We start from the raw sequence: 18,943 nt of genomic DNA on the forward strand, positions 1-18,943 counted from the left end.
CTCAAAAGATTCTCAGGAAAAAAAGATATATGCTAAAAAAATGCAGACTGGATATATTCTCAAAAAGAAAATAAAAATATGCAAATTAGGATGGTGCCTTCCTAATTTTGGTATTCATATTTTTTCAAAGCAATTGGATGCATACACCTAACCTCTGTAGTTCTTTTTAGATCTATGTGTAGTTAGGATGCGCACATAACTTTTTTTTGTGGAAAGTATAACTTTCATTACTTAACTGTGGTGAGGCATATTGCCCACAACACACTCGCCCACACGGGCTGGTACATCAGATTCCCACTGTAGAAAGTGGTTCGGTTCACATAGGCGACCAATATTGGCGAGCTCATGGGCCACCGTGTTCACACTACGTCTACAAACTAAAATGGAAAAAGAAGAGAACCACAACTTCAGTTGGTATTTCATGTCCTCTATAGCTGTTGCGTACGCTGATGAGTCCACCCTGCGCAAATCCAAGGCTTTCGACAGGAGTTGTGAATGTTGGGGAACGTAGCAAAAATTCAAAAATTTTCTACGTATCACCAAGATCAATCTAGAAGATACTAGCAACGAGAGAGAGGGAGTGCATCTTCATACCCTTGAAGATCGCTAAGCGGAAGCGTTCAAGAGAACGGGGTTGATGGAGGCGTACTCGTCGTGATCCAAATCACCGATGATCCTAGCGCCGAACGGACGGCACCTCCGCGTTCAACACACGTACGGAGCGGAGACACCTCCTCCTTCTTGATCCAGCAAGGGGGGGAGGAGAAGTTGATGGAGATCCAGCAGCACGACGGCGTGGTGGTGGAAGTAGCAGGATCCGGCATGGCTTCGCCAAGCACAAGCGGGGAGGAAGAGGTGTCACGGAGGGAGAGGGAGGCGCTCGGGACTTGGGTGCGGCTGCCCTCCCTCCCCCCACTATATATAGAACCCCTAGGGGGGCGCCGGCACTAGGAGATCCAATCTCCAAGGGGGGGCGGCGGCCAAGGGGGGAACTTGCCCCCCAAGTCAGGTGGGGCGCCCCCCACCCCTAGGGTTTCCAACCCTAGGCGCAGGGGGAGGCCCATGGGGGGCGCACCAGCCCACCAGGGGCTGGTTCCCCTCCCACTTAAGCCCATGGGGCCCTCCGGGATAGGTGGGCCCACCTGGTGGACCCCCGGGACCCTTCCGGTGGTCCCGGTACAATACCGATTACCCCCGAAACTTTCCCGATGGCCGAAACTGGACTTCCTATATATAAATCTTCACCTCCGGACCATTCCGGAACTCCTCGTGACGTCCGGGATCTCATCCGGGACTCCGAACAACTTTCGGGTTAACGCATAATAATATCTCTACAACCCTAGCGTCACCGAACCTTAAGTGTGTAGACCCTACGGGTTCGGGAGACACGCAGACATGACCGAGACGACTCTCCGGTCAATAACCAACAGCGGGATCTGGATAGCCATGTTGGCTCCCACATGTTCCACGATGATCTCATCGGATGAACCACGATGTCGAGGATTTAATCAATCCCGTATACAATTCGCTTTGTCTATCGGTACGATACTTGCCCGAGATTCGATCGTCGGTATCCCGATACCTCGTTCAATCTTGTTACCGGGAAGTCTCTTTACTCGTTCTGTAACACATCATCCCGTGATCAACTCCTTGGTCACATTGTGCACATTATGATGATGTCCTACAGAGTGGGCCCAGAGATAACTCTCCGTAACAAGGAGTGACAAATCCCAGTCTCGATTCGTGCCAACCCAACAGACACTTTCGGAGATACCCGCAGTGGACCTTTATAGACACCCAGTTACGTTGTGACGTTTGGTACACCCAAAGCATTCCTACGGTATCCGGGAGTTGCACAATCTCATGGTCTAAGGAAATGATACTTGACATTAGAAAAGTTTTAACATACGAACTACACGATCTTGTGCTAGGCTTAGGATTGGGTCTTGTCCATCACATCATTCTCCTAATGATGTGATCCCGTCATCAACGACATCCAATGTCCATGGTCAGGAAACCGTAACCATCTATTGATCAACGAGCTAGTCAACTAGAGGCTTACTCGGGACATGGTGTTGTCTATGTATCCACACATGTATCTGAGTTTCCTATCAATACAATTCTAGTATGGATAATAAACGATTATTATGAACAAGGAAATATAATAATAACTAATTTATTATTGCCTCTAGGGCATATTTCCAACAGTTAATCCGTCTCGAACTCCACTATTAGCATGCCAAGATCTGCCGCAGTGGTGATGGCTTTAGACATGGCTATCACTTCAGCAGCGAACGCATCCGCCGTATGCTCCTGTCTTCCTGCCCGTGCATGCACCAATGATCCGTCCGCCAGCCTCACAGTGACCCCCCCCATCCCGCATGCTCCTGGCCCAGCACAAACGAGCCGTCCATGTTAATTTTGTAAATGTCCGGAGCCGGGGGGGTACCACCTGTCTGGGGACATCTTGTCGGCTTTTTTACAGAAGATCTCGCCGAACTCAAGGACGATGTTCCTTGTCCGTCGAGCCAGCTCCGCTGGTGAGAGCGGCATCTCCCCTTCTCTCACCTTGTTCCTATTGGCCCACCACAACCACCAAAAGGTGAGGATATGCAATCTCTTATTTTCATCTAGCCCCCAAATATAGTCAAGCATTGCATGCACGCCCTCGATCTTCTCTAGATCATTTCTTTCCTTCTCCATGGCCAAGTCTCGCCACACCTCCTTAACAGCCTTGCACTTGGTAAATAGGTGTGCCCCATCCTCCTCTCCTTTGCTACAGAACAGGCACTTAGTATCTTCTATCGGAATGCCTCTCCAAGCGACCGTGGTACGAAGCGCCAGGGACTCGTGTTTGATCCTCCACATGAACATCTGGATATTTCTGGGACAAGGTAACCTCCAGATTTGTTTCTAGGAGTCATCGCGAGTACTGTTCAGATTTCCCGGGACCATAGAGCTCGCCCCTACTCCTCCATCCCTCCTATCTCTCTCCAACTGAATATATAGTTTATAGGCGCTCTTAACCGAATGGACCCCTTTATTGTCATACTGCCATGCCATGAAATCTTGGACTCCATCTCTAAGAGGGATACAGAGGATATGTGCCACATCATCATGCCAAAAGGTGTCTCTCACAAGCTGCTCATCCCAAGAGCCTATATATGGATCAATGAGTTCACTTACTTGCCGCAGAAGGCACTGACCACGTGGTGTGATAACTGTTCTCGACCAGGGCCGAGGTATCCAAGGGTCGGACCATATGTTAACACTTGTACCATCCCTGATCCTCCAAATGACGCCTTCTCTGACAAGTTGGACACCATGGAGCAAGCTACGCCATGCATAGGAGATGCCCGCAGCTGGTTGAGCTACTAGAAGCTGTCCATCTAGGTAGTACCGAGCTCTCAAGATCTGTGCAGACAGTGATTCCGGGTGTCGGTGTCAAAACCGGCGGATCTCGGGTAGGGGGTCCCGAACTATGCGTCTAGGCGGATGGTAACAGGAGGCAGGGGACACAATGTTTTACCCAGGTTCGGGCCCTCTTGATGGAGGTAAAACCCTACGTCCTGCTTAATTAATATTGATGATATGGGTAGTACAAGAGTAGATCTACCACAAGATCAGAGAGGCTAAACCCTAGAAGCTAGCCTATGGTATGATTGTTGTTCGTCCTATGGACTAAAACCCTCCGGTTTATATAGACACCGGAGAGGGCTAGGGTTACACAGAGTCGGTTACAATGGTAGGAGATCTACATATCCGTATCGCCAAGCTTGCCTTCCACGCCAAGGAAAGTCCCTTCAGGACACGGGACGAAGTCTTCAATCTTGTATCTTCATAGTCCAGGAGTCCGGCCGAAGGTATAGTCCAGCTATCCGGACACCCCCTAATCCAGGACTCCCTCAGTAGCCCCTGAACTAGGCTTCAATGACGATGAGTCCGGCACGCATATTGTCTTCGACATTGCAAGGCGGGTTCCTCCTCCAAGTACTTCATAGAAGATTTTGAACACAAAGGTAGTGTCCGGCTCTGCAAAATAAGTTTCCACATATTGCCATAGAGAGAATAATATTTACACAAATCTAATCTGCTGACATATTCCGTAGCGTGACATCACACCACGGCCAAGTCTTTATTCGAATCGTTTTACTGTTCCACCTCAGCGCGTTTAGCCAGGCGGTTTCCTTGGCACGTCTTGTCAAAGCAGAGATCGTGTCCCCTTATTCCGGAATTCTCATCAATACGGGCATGGGTAACCCAACCACGCCATTGATTACGGTGCTTGGGAGATAAGCGAGTTTTACCAGGCTGGTGGGGACGCATAGTCGCGTCCGCCCATATTAGGGGATAAGGATCCACCTTTTCATCCACGCCTTCTTCCTCCTTTGCCTATCCATTTCCGCGCACTCGAGCTCCAGCGCCCAAGTCCGCACACCCCACCTCAACCTTCTCCTGCCATGTCCGGAGCGGGAGGCAAGTGGATGGTCTCCTCCATCACGGAGGGACACATAAAAAAACTGAGGAAGGCCGGATACTTGTCTAATGACATTGCACACCGGCTTCCCGAAGAGGGGCAGCTCATCCCCACCCCTAGGCCCCATGAGAGGGTGGTGTTCCTCCCCCATTTCCTCCGCGGACTGGGCTTCCCTCTCCACCCATTTGTCTGGGGGCTCATGTTCTACTATGGCTTGGATTTCCACGATCTGGCCCTGAACTTTGTCCTCAACATCTTGGCGTTTATCGTCGTGTGCGAGGCTTTCTTCCGCATCCGCCCCCATTTCGGCCTATGGCTCAAGACTTTCAATGTCAAGCCAAAGGTGGTGCGCGGCAACCAGGCGGAGTGCGGAGGCGCCATGGTGGGCAAGATGCCCAACGTCCTATGGCTCGAGGGCTCCTTCGTGGAGTCCCTAAAGGTGTGGCAGTCGGGGTGGTTTTACATCACCGAGCCGCGCGACCCTGAATGGGTCGCAGCCCCCGAGTTCCGATCCGGACCCCCTACGTGGCTCGCCTCCTGGAAAGAGACAGGCCTGTCGTGGGGTAAAAAAGGAGAGCTGACTGGACTCCAAACATGCGTCCAAACCCTGGTGGACAAGAAGTTCAAACTTGTCAATGTAGTCCAGGTTATGCTCATCCGCCGGATCCTCCCGTGTCAACAACGGGCTTTCAACCTGTGGGAGTTCGACCCGGCGCGGCACCAAACTCTTAGCAGGCTCTTCGACACGCCGTACGAAGATGCCTGGAAGGTACTTTTCAAGGGCGCCGAGGCCCCCGCATCCGCTACCAAGGATCGCGGATTTAGCACGCAGCGTCACGCTCGTGCGGTAAGCTGTTTTTACCTTTTATAGGGTATTAGTTTTTCATAGTTTGACTCGATGCGGGATCTAAGCTCCCTTACCTTTGACAGGATTGGCAGGAGACGTCCGAACAGATCAACTATCCGGCTCCTTTGCCCAAAGGCCCAGCGGATGCTCGCTTGGCGAAGCTGCTGGTTCCGGCACCCTATGTGGTGCCGGAGAAGAAGGCCAAGAAGAAGGCCACGGGGACTCGAAAGAGTGCCCGATGCCAGGAGGTGTCGGATTCATCATCCGACGACTCCAAGCCGCACTCCTCCCATGAAGACAAGGAGGAGGAAGAAGAGACCTCTCCCCCTCCAGTGGGGGGAGGGAAGAAAAGGAAGGCCGCCCAACTGGGGAGGCCGAAGGGTCCAAGATGGGGAAGACCCCTCCTCCGAACTACTCCACCAACGCCGACGACGGTGAAAAGGAGTGGCCACACAGGGCCAAGCCCCTAGCGAGATCGTAAGTATCCGGATACCAGAGTGATTCATAGTATTCCCCCATTGCACATCTTTTCCTTACGTCGAACACATTTATGCAGTCCACCCAAAGACCGGCTCGACGTGTCATCGAGTGGTTCCCTGGATTCGTTGGACGTGAATTCGCTTCCGACGGCTACCTCCCCCCATCCTACGGATGACGCCGCGGTGGCGTCCCAACAGGTTCCAAGCCAGGAGGAGGTGGTCCTGGAGGCACCGCAAGGCGACCTCCCGGACTCCAGGCGTAAAGGGGATAGAATCCCCAAGGGCTCCAAGTCCGGCCTTGAGCCGGACACCGCGCCGGAACCTTCAACAGTTCCGGACTCCGGTAGGCAGCCTCCTTCCAAGAGGAGCAAGCCTACCGAGCCGGTGACCTCCGTCCAACCGGAGGCACCAGACAATTTGCTGGAGATGCTTAATGGCGCCTCCATCAACGAGGAGCACCATACTATCATGAGTGCGGTGATCCAAAAGGTTCAGTCCGCCAAGAGCGGACTGACTGAAGCCTGTGCCAGCCTTCTAACAGGCTTTGAGGTAAGTAAAGAATATGTAAAAATATTACCGCATAGACAGTAGCCCCTGATGCTCTGTTCGGCGTTCAGAAAGAAAAGCCGAATAGAGGATCTAATAACATTCGCAGGAGTCTAACATAATCAAGTCAATATGCGTATGCAGGCTTCACTGCTGGCCTCTGCCGCACTGACTGCGGAGGTGGATACGCTGAAGCAAAACCTTGCGCGGTCCGAGAACGAGCTCGGCCATGCCAAGAGGCAACTCGAGGAGAAGGAAGGTAAGTAATACCTTGCGCAAGTATATAGAGAAGATGTGGTTGCAAAAAATGACAGGATCAATGTGCTATTATAGGGGCCACGACCGAGGTGGCAACCCTTAAGAAAGCGCTGTCCGAGGCCGAAAACAGAGCGGCCGCGAAGCGCACAAAGAGAGGGAAGCATGAGACGTGGGTGGAGGAGGTGCAGAAAGAGCTCCAGGCTCTCGTGAAAAAACACGAGAGTTTGGAGCTTGACTCGAAGACGCAAGCATCCGAGCTTGCGGCAGCCCTCGAAAGCGCGAAGTCTGCCAAGGCCGAAGCCCAGAAAGCCCTCCAAGAAATTGGAGATATGAAGAAGATAGCAGCGGGTAAGGCATTCATTATGCAAAGCAAGCACGTGAAAGTGAATTACTTGTTACTTACCCGAGTCCGGAGCTCTCCAGGAGCATTCGCAGATTTGCCCCGTAGTGCATCTGATGCCGCCGCCTACTACCAAGTCGAGGAGGGGAGCTCGACGGAGAAGGTGTTCTGGTCTTAGTATGCTGAGGCCGGACACCTGGTGCCTTTGAGCGACCAACTGAAGCAAATGGTCGAGCTCCACAAGGTGGCCGAACAGGCCAAAAAGGGCCTCATAGTTCGGCTTTGGCCTGGAGAGGCTCTGCCTGGGAGCTACTTCGGGCTGGTGAGGCAGCTGGTGGATACCTGTCCACGGCTTGAAGTAATCAAGCGCTCCGTCTGCATCGAAGGTGCCCGTAGGGCGCTTGCCCGTGCTAAAGTGCACTGGGGCAAGATGGATGCGGAGAAGCTGGTGAAGGACGGGCCGCCTCCGGGCAAGGAGCATCGCGTCCCAGAAGCGTATTATGAGGGCGTCCTGAAGGTTGCCCGCCTTATAGCGGATGAATGCTCCAAAGATGTAATTTTTGAGTAAACTTGCATTTGTGATCCTGTACGCTGAAAACTTGTTCATATGCGCTAAGCAACACTTTTGAATTTAAAATATTACCTTCTGTGCGGCCGTTTATCAAATTTGAGAGATGGCGAGTCGTCGGCTTCTGCCCCCATGCCGCGAGTGCTGGGGTGTTCGGGATAAACATGAACGCTCTTTTTCCCATTCTTGGATCCTTCGAGGGAGGCGCTCAACACAACGAACAAGGCAATCGGACTATAATGCTTGAACACTCTCACTTAGCCATAGAATTCTATAATTTTAAATTTCGGCGAAGCCCCTAGTGTTCGGAAGACCGAGTTCGGGGCGCTATCCACGCCTAGGCCGGACAAAGCCGACTCCTCGCTCTAAGCGGCATAAGTCTTTAGGGACTCGAAAACCTCTCGAATAGCGACCAGCTCTCGCCTCATCATGACGGTCAGTTTTAGCTTTCTCTACTGAGGTGCTTAGCCCAGCTCAACTGGGGCACAATCACAGTAGTTCTCCTAGTGCTACCTTAGCCGATATAATGGAACGTAAGGTATCAAAACATAGGAGCCGGGCAAACCCAACTATTGACCCAAGACATGATTCGGAGCCAATGCATATAATGCTATAAGTTCGAGGTGCCGCACTTATGAAAGTGTTCGGACTTCTCACACCGTATTGTGGGGTACTTAAGCCCCTGGCGTATTGGCCGTACCAAAGTGTACGGGTGCAACATGTCATTAATGAACATATATTCGTAAAAAGGAGTAATGCAATAATAGACGGAAGCTATGCATTGTTTATTTACAAAAGCTGCGATCAAAGCAAAACGATACCAATACTACAATAAGCAAAAGATGGGACTATTTAACATGTCCTTTCCAGGAGCAAGCTGCGGAATGTTATGTGAAACAGGTATACTGCTCGTTATAGAGACCACCTTAGAGTTCCATAGTGCGGCGTAGTTTTCTGCTTCCCTGATTGTATCGTTTGTGCGGCAATTGTACTGCCGGACAAGCCTTTCGAAGAATGGAGTCCTGAAAATAAGAGAAAATTTAAGAAATCGGCAGCCCCTAGTGCGGTTTAAGCCGCGTTTCGGGCGTGCCGTGATGGTGCCCCTCCCCCTGTGCCCATGGTATTTCCAGAGCGTAGTTATTTACGCGCAACACTGGTTTCGCAAGTTCGCGAGGGCTGGGGTTGGGGCCGCATTTCTATGCTTGCTCGGAACGTGCCAGGCGGTCTTGTTGTAGGTTACTCCGGGCACGCTTGACGGTGTCCAGACGTTTAATGGCCAGACTGGAGAATTGCCTTGAGAGGCTGCTTTGTACTTCCACTGCGATAGCCGCCGTATGCTCCTCTGTTCGGAGAGAGCGTTCGGTGTTTCCATTGACCGTGATGACGCCTCGAGGGCCTGGCATCTTGAGCTTGAGGTATGCGTAGTGCGGCGCCGTATTGAACTTGGCAAATGCGGTTCGCCCGAGCAGTGCGTGATAGCCACTGGGAAACGGGACTATGTCAAAGATTAACTCCTCGCTTCGGAAATTATCCGGAGATCCGAAGACCACTTCAAGTGTAACTGAGCCTGTACAGTTGGCCTCTACATCTGGTATGACGCCTTGAAAGGTCGTTTTAGTGGGTTTAATCCTCGAGGGATCGATGCCCATTTTTCGCACTGTATCCTGGTAAAGCAGGTTTAGGCTACTGCCGTCGTCCATAAGGACTCTAGTGAGGTGAAATCCGTCAATAATTGGGTCTAGAACCAATGCGGCGAACCCGCCATGACGGATGCTAGTGGGGTGGTCCCTTCGATCAAAAGTGATCGGGCAGGAAGACCATGGGTTGAACTTTGGGGCGACTGGCTCCATCACGTATACGTCCCTTAGCGCACGCTTTCGCTCCCTCTTGAGGACGTGGGTTGCGTATATCATGTTTACCGTCCGCACTTGTGGAGGAAAACCTTTCTGTCCACTGTTGTTCGGCGGGCGGGGCTCCTCCTCATCATCGCTATGCAGCCCCTTGTCTCTGCTTTCGGCATTTAACTTGCCTGCCTGCTTGAACACCCAACAATCCCTGTTGGTGTGATTGGCTGGTTTTTTGGGGGTGCCATGTATCTGGCATGAGCGGTCGAGTATTCGGTCCAAACTGGACATGCCCGGAGTATTTCTTTTGAATGGCTTTTTCCGCTGACCGGGTTTAGAGCCTCTGAATCCGGCATTAATTGTCGTATCCTCAGCATTGTCGCCGTTAATGCGGCGCTTTTGCTTGTTGCGACGCGACCTGCCACTGCTCTCCTTGGTATCCGAATTACCAGGGCTCTTGGTCATGTTATTGCTGCGAGCTAGCCAGCTGTCTTCTCTGGCGCAAAAGCGGGTCATAAGTGTTGTGAGGGATGCCATGGATTTCGGCTTTTCCTGTCCTAGGTGCCGTGCAAGACACTCGTCACGGATGTTATGCTTGAAGGCTGCTAGGGCCTCTGCATCCGGACAGTCAACGATTTGATTTTTCTTGGTTAGGAACCGTGTCCAGAATTGTCTGGCCGATTCCTCTTACTGCTGAATTATGTGGCTAAGGTCATCGGCGTTTGGTGATCGCACATAAGTGCCCTGGAAATTGTCGAGGAATGCGGCTTCCAGGTCCTCCCAACAACCAATTGATTCTGCTGGCAAGCTGTTAAGCCAATGCTGAGCTGGTCCTTTAAGCTTGAGTGGGAGGTATCTGATGGCGTGTAGGTCATCACCGCGGGCCATGTGGATATGAAGGAGAGAGTCCTCGATCCATACCGCAGGATCTGTTGTGCCATCATATGATTCGATGTTCACGGGTTTGAAACCCTCAGGGATTTGATGATCCATTACTTCATCTGTGAAGCATAGTGGGTGTGCGGCGCCTCTGTATTGGGCTATATCACGACGCAGCTAAAACGAGTTTTGTCTACTGTGTTCGGCCCGGCCGGATTGACTGTATTCGGAGTGACGATTACCGTCTCGTGCCGTGGGGCGCCCACGCGATCCGTAGATCGATCTTGTTTGCCTTGCCTTGTCCTCCAATATATCTCGCAGGTCTGGCGCATTTTCCCGTGTCTTGGTATATTTTGAGCGGCGCCGGGGTGCGGTTTGAGTTGAGGGCCAAGAGGCTTCTCTGTCGCGCCCACGGGGTGGCCGATCGGCCGCATCATGCACTGGTGATGTAGGTTTAGGTGCTTCCTCCTCTAGTCGGGGTAGCAACCTGCGCTTTGGGTAGATCTTGGAGGGGCGTTCGAGTTCATAATCTTCGGCCGCAAGGACTTCAGTCCATCTGTCGGCTAGCAAATCTTGATCATCTCTAAGCTGTTGCATTTTTTTCTTGAGGCTGCTCACCGTGGCCATAAGCCTGCGTTTGAAACGCTCTTGTTCGACGGGATCCTCCGACATGACAAATTCGTCATCATCGAGGCTTGCCTCGTCTTCGGAGAGAGGCATATAATTATCGTCCTCGACCTCTCTGTCTGCCGCTCTCTCATGAGGGCTGGCTTCTCCATCCTCCTGTGCTGAATCTTGCTGGAGATGGTTGTCTTCGGCACTGTCCGGGGTGTTATTATCTCCCGTGCCGGAATCAACATTTTTGCTTTGGCGGGATTTAGAGCGGCGCCGCTGACTCCAGCGCTTAGGCTGCTTCTTGGAGGGGTCATCCTCCGCTGTTCCATCGACATTGCCTTCTTTTGGGGTGTCCACCATGTATATATCATACGACGAGGTGGCTTTCCAGTGCCCTATAGGTGCTGGTTCTTGATCGTCTCCTGCATCGGCGTCCATACCGTCGATGTCTTCGGAGTCGAAGTCGAGCATGTCGGTTAAATCATCGACAGTGGCTACAAAGTGGGTGGTGGGTGGGCTTTGAATTTCTTCATCATCCGCATCCCAACCTTGCTGACCATAGTTCGGCCAGGGCTCTCTGATAAAGAGAGAGACTTTAGTGAATTCAGAATATCGCCGAAGGGCGAGTGCTGAAAGATGTCCGCGGCGGTGAACTCCATGATCGGTGCCCAATCGGGATCGATCGGTAGGGGCGCGAAGGGCTCGGAGTCTGGAGAGGAGTCCGGCTCCTTGGAGTCACGGGCTTCGCAAAGAATAGGGCTGGTGTTCGGCTTGATCGCCGTAGAGATTGCAGCCCCCGAGGCGATGTCCAACCACCCATCCTCGATTGGCGCAGTTGGCTCTGAATTAAGGGTCGGAGCTGATGCGGGTGCGGCCTCCAGGGCACTGTTCAGCGGCAGAGCTAGATCATGCCCATCGTGACAGTGCGGCGCGATCGGCTGCGGCTCGAATCTGTTGAAGATCAAGTCTCCGCGGAGGTCCGCTGTGTAGTTTAAACTTCCAAATCTGACCCGACGGCCAGGTGATGGGGTTATGTACCTAGGGTAGGGTCATGGACCTGATCAAAGTACCTTACCCAAGGACATCCTTAGAAGAGGTCGCCTTCCAGTCGACCAACGAAGGACTCACTCGACTGACTTGAAGGACTCGACCACGAAGACTCACTCGACCACCAGGAGGTCAAGAGGCACTCTGCACTGCAACGTCCTGTAATTAAGTAGGCTTTATGATAGTAAAGACACTTTATGTGAGGCGTTACCAGTAACGCCCCAGACTTAACTCACCTTAAACCCTCTCCTACGTGGGCTGGCTGGGGTCCTGGCGCACTCTATATAAGCCACCCCCCTCCACAGGCAGAAGGGTTCGGCACCTTGTAACTCATATACTCATAATCCACTCGACCGCCTCCGGGCTCCGAGACGTAGGGCTATTACTTCTTCCGAGAAGGGCCTGAACTCGTACATCTCTTGTGTTTACAACCTCTCCATAGCTAGGACCTTGCCTCTCCATACCTACCCCCACTCTACTGTCAGGCTTAGAACCACGACAGTTGGCGCCCACCGTGGGGCAGGTGTTTTAGTGATTTTGTGGAGAAGTTGCGATTCTTCCGAGTACTTTCATCATGGTGTGTGCTGGAGTTGTGGTCGGGAGTCAAGAGATCCGTCTCGACGCTCTCACCTTCATCACCGACGACTCCGCGTGGCTCCAGGAGGCTCCACTCGACGTAGATGCGCTCCCCGTCCGCGGTGCGACGCATTTTCGCGCATCTGTCCGCGACGTTCTGCTGCGGCAACCGTCGACCCAGTATCGGTCGGCTCCTCCATCGTCCACCCTCCCGGTCTCCCGCCAGCGCAAGCGCTCGGGCCGGTCGAGGCTTCAGCGATGGGTGAGGCACGCGGTGGCTCGCCAATCGGCCACCACCCAAGTTGCGGCAATCGAGCCCGACGAATCCCTCTACGGCTTGTTCGATCTGTCGACTGGCTCCGTAGAGACTGCATCTGAGTGCGGTAGCAGTGATCCAGCGGCGGAAATCTTGATGGTCGACGGGCCCCGCAGTCCCCCTGGCTTCGCCCGTGATGGTGGAGCAGGTGACGGAGGCGACCCCGCACGAGGCCACGAAGAGTACCAGCCCGAGCCACTCGACTCTCTGCAAAGAGAGGAACTTCGCCGCAGGAACGTGGATGCCCTGCGTACTCCCATCGCAGGAGAAACCCCCGAGGCTCGTGCCTTGGAGGAGGCACGTCTGGCCAATTTGGCCGAACGCACTCGACTGGAGAATCTTCAGCGAGCATTCGACGAGCGCGCGCGGCAACGAGTTCCCGACACCAGTCGACGTCAACTCTTCCCGCCGACTCAGGTATATCGAACCCCAATCCAGAATTTAGCAGCTGCGACCCGTATAGCAGAGTCCATCCAGCCTTCGCAGTCGGAAGCTGGCAGAGGTTTGCTGCAGATCAGGGATCTGCTCCGGGCAGCAGGAGATCAGAATTCAGCCGTGTCTCCGTCGCGCAACAGAATTCACAGTCGATCCGTCACTGCGAATACGGTTCAGTCGGCTCACAGCCCCAGATCGCCTCCGCGGCGTGAAGGGCGCGAGAATCGGCGAGATCAATATGGCGACCAACTCGACCGAGATGATAGGCGTCGAGCGCCCAATTCCCCTCCGAGGGGTGGGTCTTACGCTCCTCGGTGGCAAGATGATAGGCGTCAGTACAGTACAGGGCGAAGGGTTCCAGTCGACCCCAGAGAACCAGGCTTCGATGCGCGATCCATTATCGTGCAAGGTTTGGTCGACCGGAACAGAGCCCATCGGGGCGGACTCGACAGAGATGCACCCACAAGCAGTCGAGTGCATGTTTCTGGTCCTGAATGTTTCAGCAGAGCTATCAGGGCCGCAGTTATCCCTCCCAATTTCAGGTTGGCAACAGGAGTCAGCAAGTTCACTGGTGAGGCTAAGCCTGAAACTTGGCTTGAAGACTACCGAGTGGCAGTTCAGATTGGTGATGGGAACGACGAGGTGGCCATGAAGCATTCGCCCCTCATGCTGGAAGGTTCTGCCAGGGCATGGTTGACTCAATTACCTCCTAGCAGCATTTACGCTTGGGAAGATCTGTCTCGAGTGTTCATCAGAACGTTCGAAGGGACTTGCAAGCGACCAGCTGGATTGACAGAGTTGCAAGTCTGCGTGCAGAAGGCTAATGAGACTCTCAGAGAGTATATTCAGAGGTGGATCACTTTGCACCACACTGTGGAGAATGTGTCTGATCATCAGACAGTCTGCGCCTTCAAAGATGGCGTCAAGAACAGAGAATTGAGTTTGAAGTTTGGTCGAACCGGTGACATGACCTTGAGTCGGATAATGGAGATTGCTACCAAGTACGCCAACGGCGAAGAAGAAGACCGACTCCGAAGCGGCAAGCACAAGCCGAGTCAGTCGGAAAAAGGAAACACCAGTCGGAAACAGAAGCGGAAGGCTGAACCTGCAGCTCCTGGAGAGGCTCTGGCCGTGACTCAGGGAAAGTTTAAGGGGAAACCAAAAGGATCCTGGAACCCCAAGAAGGTAAAGGATAAAGAAGGGAACGACGTAATGGATATGCCATGTCACATCCACACGAAGAAAGACGAAGAGGGGAATATCATCTACCCGAAGCACACCACTCGCCAATGTCGACTCCTGATCCAGCAGTTTTAGGGAAAACAGTCTAAGGACAAGGAGAAGGAGTCGGACAAGGCTGAAGACAAGGAGGACAGTGAGGAAGGATATCCGCATATCAACTCCACTCTGATGATCTTTGCAGATGTGGAAAGTAGGAGTCGACTGAAAGTCATTAACCGAGAGGTGAACATGGTTTCCCCAGCAAAAGCAAATTATCTGAAGTGGTCTCAAATACCCATCACATTTGACCAATCTGATCACCCGACTCATATTGCCACCCCCGGGAGGCAAGCTTTGGTGGTCGATCCAGTTGTCGAAGGCACTCGACTGACAAAAGTGCTGATGGATGGTGGAAGCGGGCTGAATTTGTTGTATGCAGACACACTGAAAGGAATGGGCATTCCGATGTCCCGACTGAGCACTAGTAACATGAGCTTTCATGGGGTTATACCAGGGAAGAAAGCCGAGTCACTCGGCCAAATAGCTTTGGACGTGGTGTTTGGTGATTCGAAGCATTTTCGCAAAGAAAAGTTGACGTTTGAGTTCGTGGATTTTCAGAGTGCATATCATGCCATTTTGGGGAGACCAGCTTACGCACGGTTCATGGCTCGACCATGCTACGTGTACCTCAAATTGAAGATGCCCGGCCCCAAAGGAGTGATCACTGTCACCGGTGATCGGAAAAAGGCAGAAGAGTGCTTTCAGAAGGGCTCCAAGATTGCCGATTCCCAGGTGACAGCGGTCGAGTTCGAAGAATACAAGCAAAACGCAGATCCGAGTGACTTGCTGCGATCAAAGAAACCCGCCACAGAGTCTGCATTCCAGTCGTCCGGTGAGACGAAGCCTGTTCACATTCACCCGACCGACCCCGATGCAGCTCCGACCCGCATCTCCACAACACTCGACCAAAAATAGGAAGAAGCGCTCATCCAGTTCCTCCGTGAGAACTGGGACATTTTCGCATGGAAGCCCGCTAACATGCCAGGTATTCCCAGGGGACTGGCTGAGCATCGCCTAAGAGTCGACTCATCTGCAAAACCAGTCAAAGAGCATCTTCGGCGGTCCGCCGTACAGAAGAGAAAAGCCATTGGTGAAGAAGTGGCTCGACTGTTGGCGGCCGGATTTATCCGAGAGATATACCACTCCGAGTGGCTCGCTAATGTTGTCATGGTCCCTAAGAAGGACAAGTCGCTCCGAATGTGCATTGATTTCAAGCACATCAACCGGGCCTGCCCGAAAGATCATTTTCCTCTCCCTCGCATAGATCAAATTGTTGACTCGACCGCGGGATGCGAGAGGCTATCTTTTTTAGATGCCTACTCCGGGTACCACCAGATCCGTCTGTACGGACCCGACGAGGTAAAAACAGCTTTCATCACTCCATTCGGGTGCTTCTGCTATATCACCATGCCATTCGGCCTCAAGAATGCCGGAGCCACATTTATGCGAATGATTCAGAAGTGTCTACTCACTCAAATCAGTCGGAATGTGGAAGCATATATGGATGATATCGTTGTCAAGTCACGAAAAGGTTCCGACCTGCTCGCTGATCTCGCCGAAACATTTGCCAACCTCAGAAGATATGATATCAAGCTCAATCCATCAAAGTGCACATTTGGAGTTCCTGGTGGCAAGTTACTCGGTTTTCTCGTTTCCGAACGGGGAATCGACGCTAACCCAGAGAAGATTGGCACTATTCTCCAAATGAAACGCCCTGTGCGAGTGCACGATGTCCAGAAGCTTACTGGATGCTTGGCCGCATTAAGTCGATTCATCTCACGACTCGGTGAAAAGGCATTGCCTCTTTACCGACTGATGAAGAAGACAGACAAGTTCAAGTGGACTCCAGAAGCTGATGCAGCGTTTGCCGAGCTAAAAACTCTGCTCTCCACCCAGCCGGTGCTTGCTGCTCCAATCAGCAAAGAGCCTCTGTTGCTCTATATCGCAGCCACAGGACAAGTTGTTAGTACTGTGCTAACGGTCGAGCGGGAAGAAGAAGGAAAAGCTCTCAAAGTTCAGCGCCCAGTGTATTATTTGTCTGAAGTCTTGACTCCATCCAAGCAGAGATATCCTCATTATCAGAAGCTTGTGTATGGAATATACATGACCACAAAGAAGGTTGCTCATTATTTTTCTGATCATTCCATCACAGTTGTCATCGACGCTCCACTATCAGAGATTTTGCACAACAGAGATGCAACTGGTCGAGTGGCCAAATGGGCGATTGAACTTCTTCCCCTTGATATCAAGTTTGAGGCAAAGAAATCCATTAAGTCCCAGGCAATAGCAGATTTCCTCGCCGAGTGGATTGAACAACAGCAGCCGACTGAAGTTCACTCGGAGCATTGGACCATGTTCTTTGATGGCTCTAAGATGTTGAATGGTTCCGGTGCTGGGGTTGTCCTGGTTTCCCCCAGAGGAGATAAGCTCAGATATGTGCTCCAGATTCACTTTGATTCCTCCAACAATGAGGCGGAATATGAGGCCCTCTTATATGGGTTGCGCATGGCCATTTCACTCGGCGTCCGTCGCCTGATGGTCTATGGCGACTCGGATTTAGTGGTCAATCAGGTGATGAAAGAGTGGGACGTGAGAAGCCCAGCCATGACTGGATACTGCAGTGCGGTGAGGAAGCTGGAAAAGAAGTTCGAGGGGTTGGAGCTCCATCATATACCCCGACTGAAAAATCAAGCAGCTGATGATCTAGCAAAGATAGGTTCCAAGAGAGAAGCCATTCCGAGTGGTGTGTTCTTGGAGCATATACACACTCCGTCAGTCAAAGAAGATCCTTTCACCGAAGAAACTCCACAGCCCAAGAGTGCCACAGATCCGACTGAAGTTGAAGTCCCAACGGTGGTCGACTTGATCATGGAGGTTTTGGTGGTCATTCCCGACTGGACAGTTCCGTATGTCGCATATATCCTGAGAAAAGAGCTTCCGGAGGATGAGGAAGAGGCTCGACAGATCGTCCATCGATCTAAGGCCTTTACCGTAATCAAAGGACAATTATACAGAGAAAGCGCGACTGGAGTTGGTCAGAAGTGCATAACACCAGAAGAAGGTCGACTCATCCTCAATGATATTCACTCGGGGACCTGTGGTCATCATGCGTCCTCTCGGACCATCGTGGCCAAAGCATACCGAGCCGGATTTTACTGGCCGAAGGCGAATGAGATGGCAAAAGATATAGTGGATAAGTGCGAGGGATGTCAGTTCTACTCGAATATGTCGCACAAGCCTGCGTCGGCCCTGAAGACCATCCCACTCGTCTGCCTTTCGCAGTATGGGGACTGGACATGGTCGGTCCTTTGAGAACAGGACGAAGTGGCTTCACGCATGTACTGGTGGCAGTCGACAAGTTCACCAAGTGGATCGAGGCTAAACCAATCAAGAGCCTTGACACCGGTACTGCTGTTAGCTTCATCAGGGAACTAATATTCAGATATGGAGTCCCGCACAGCATCATTACGGATAATGGGTCGAACTTTGACTCAGAGGAATTCAGAGATTTCTGCAACTCCCAAGGCACACGGGTCGACTACGCTTCAGTCGCGCATCCGCAGTCGAATGGACAAGCAGAGCGAGCTAATGGACTGATTCTTAAGGGATTGAAGCCTCGACTGATGCGTGATCTCAAACACGCGGCTGGAGCTTGGGTCGACGAACTTCCCTCAGTGCTTTGGGGGCTGCGGACCACACCTAATCGGTCGACCGGAAGAACTCCATTCTTCTTGGTCTACGGAGCTGAAGCAGTCTTGCCGAGTGATCTTCTCCACAATGCTCCTCGAGTTGAAATCTACAACGAAGCAGAGGCTGAACAAGCGCGGCAGGACGCAGTCGACCTTCTAGAGGAAGAAAGGGAGATGGCTCTGATCCGGTCGACCATCTACCAACAAGATTTGCGTCGTTTCCACGCTAGAAATGTGAGAGGTCGAGCCTTCCAGGAAGGGGATTTAGTTCTCCGAGTGGATCAGCACAAACCACACAAGCTTGCTCCTTCTTGGGAAGGTCCCTTCATCGTCACCAAGGTTCTCCACAACGGGGCATACCGTCTTTACAACATCGAGCATAATATCGACGAGCCCCGAGCTTGGAACGCGGAGCTACTCCGCCCATTTTACACTTAAGTTTTATCACTCGGATGAGTTGCAATAAAGTACTTCTGTAGTTCATGGACCTCAAAATAATAGTGTCATAGTTCCTCCATAATTTCTGTCACTTTTTATTTTTGTCCAAATAAAATTCCTCCTCAGTGGGTGACTTAGCCGCGAATCCGTTTCGCCTAAGTTTGTAAAAATCCTACCGAGTGGTGAGCCAGACTCTCACTCGGAGGCTTAGCTGCGAATCCGTTTCGCCTAAGTTATCAAAATCCTACCGAGTGAAGAGCAAGCCTCTCACTCGGGGGCTTAGCTGCAGCCCTGTGCTCGCCTAAGTT

General features: G+C 52.2%; 1 pseudogene; it reads right to left on the reverse strand.

Annotated features, from left to right (window-relative positions):
* Nucleotides 1-18,943, reverse strand: part of LOC119357638 — a 30,264-nt pseudogene that overhangs the window by 2,977 nt on the left and 8,344 nt on the right.

Source organism: Triticum dicoccoides, chromosome 2A (assembly GCF_002162155.2).
Source record: "Triticum dicoccoides isolate Atlit2015 ecotype Zavitan chromosome 2A, WEW_v2.0, whole genome shotgun sequence".
In the NCBI taxonomy this organism is placed as follows: Eukaryota; Viridiplantae; Streptophyta; class Magnoliopsida; order Poales; family Poaceae; genus Triticum; species Triticum dicoccoides.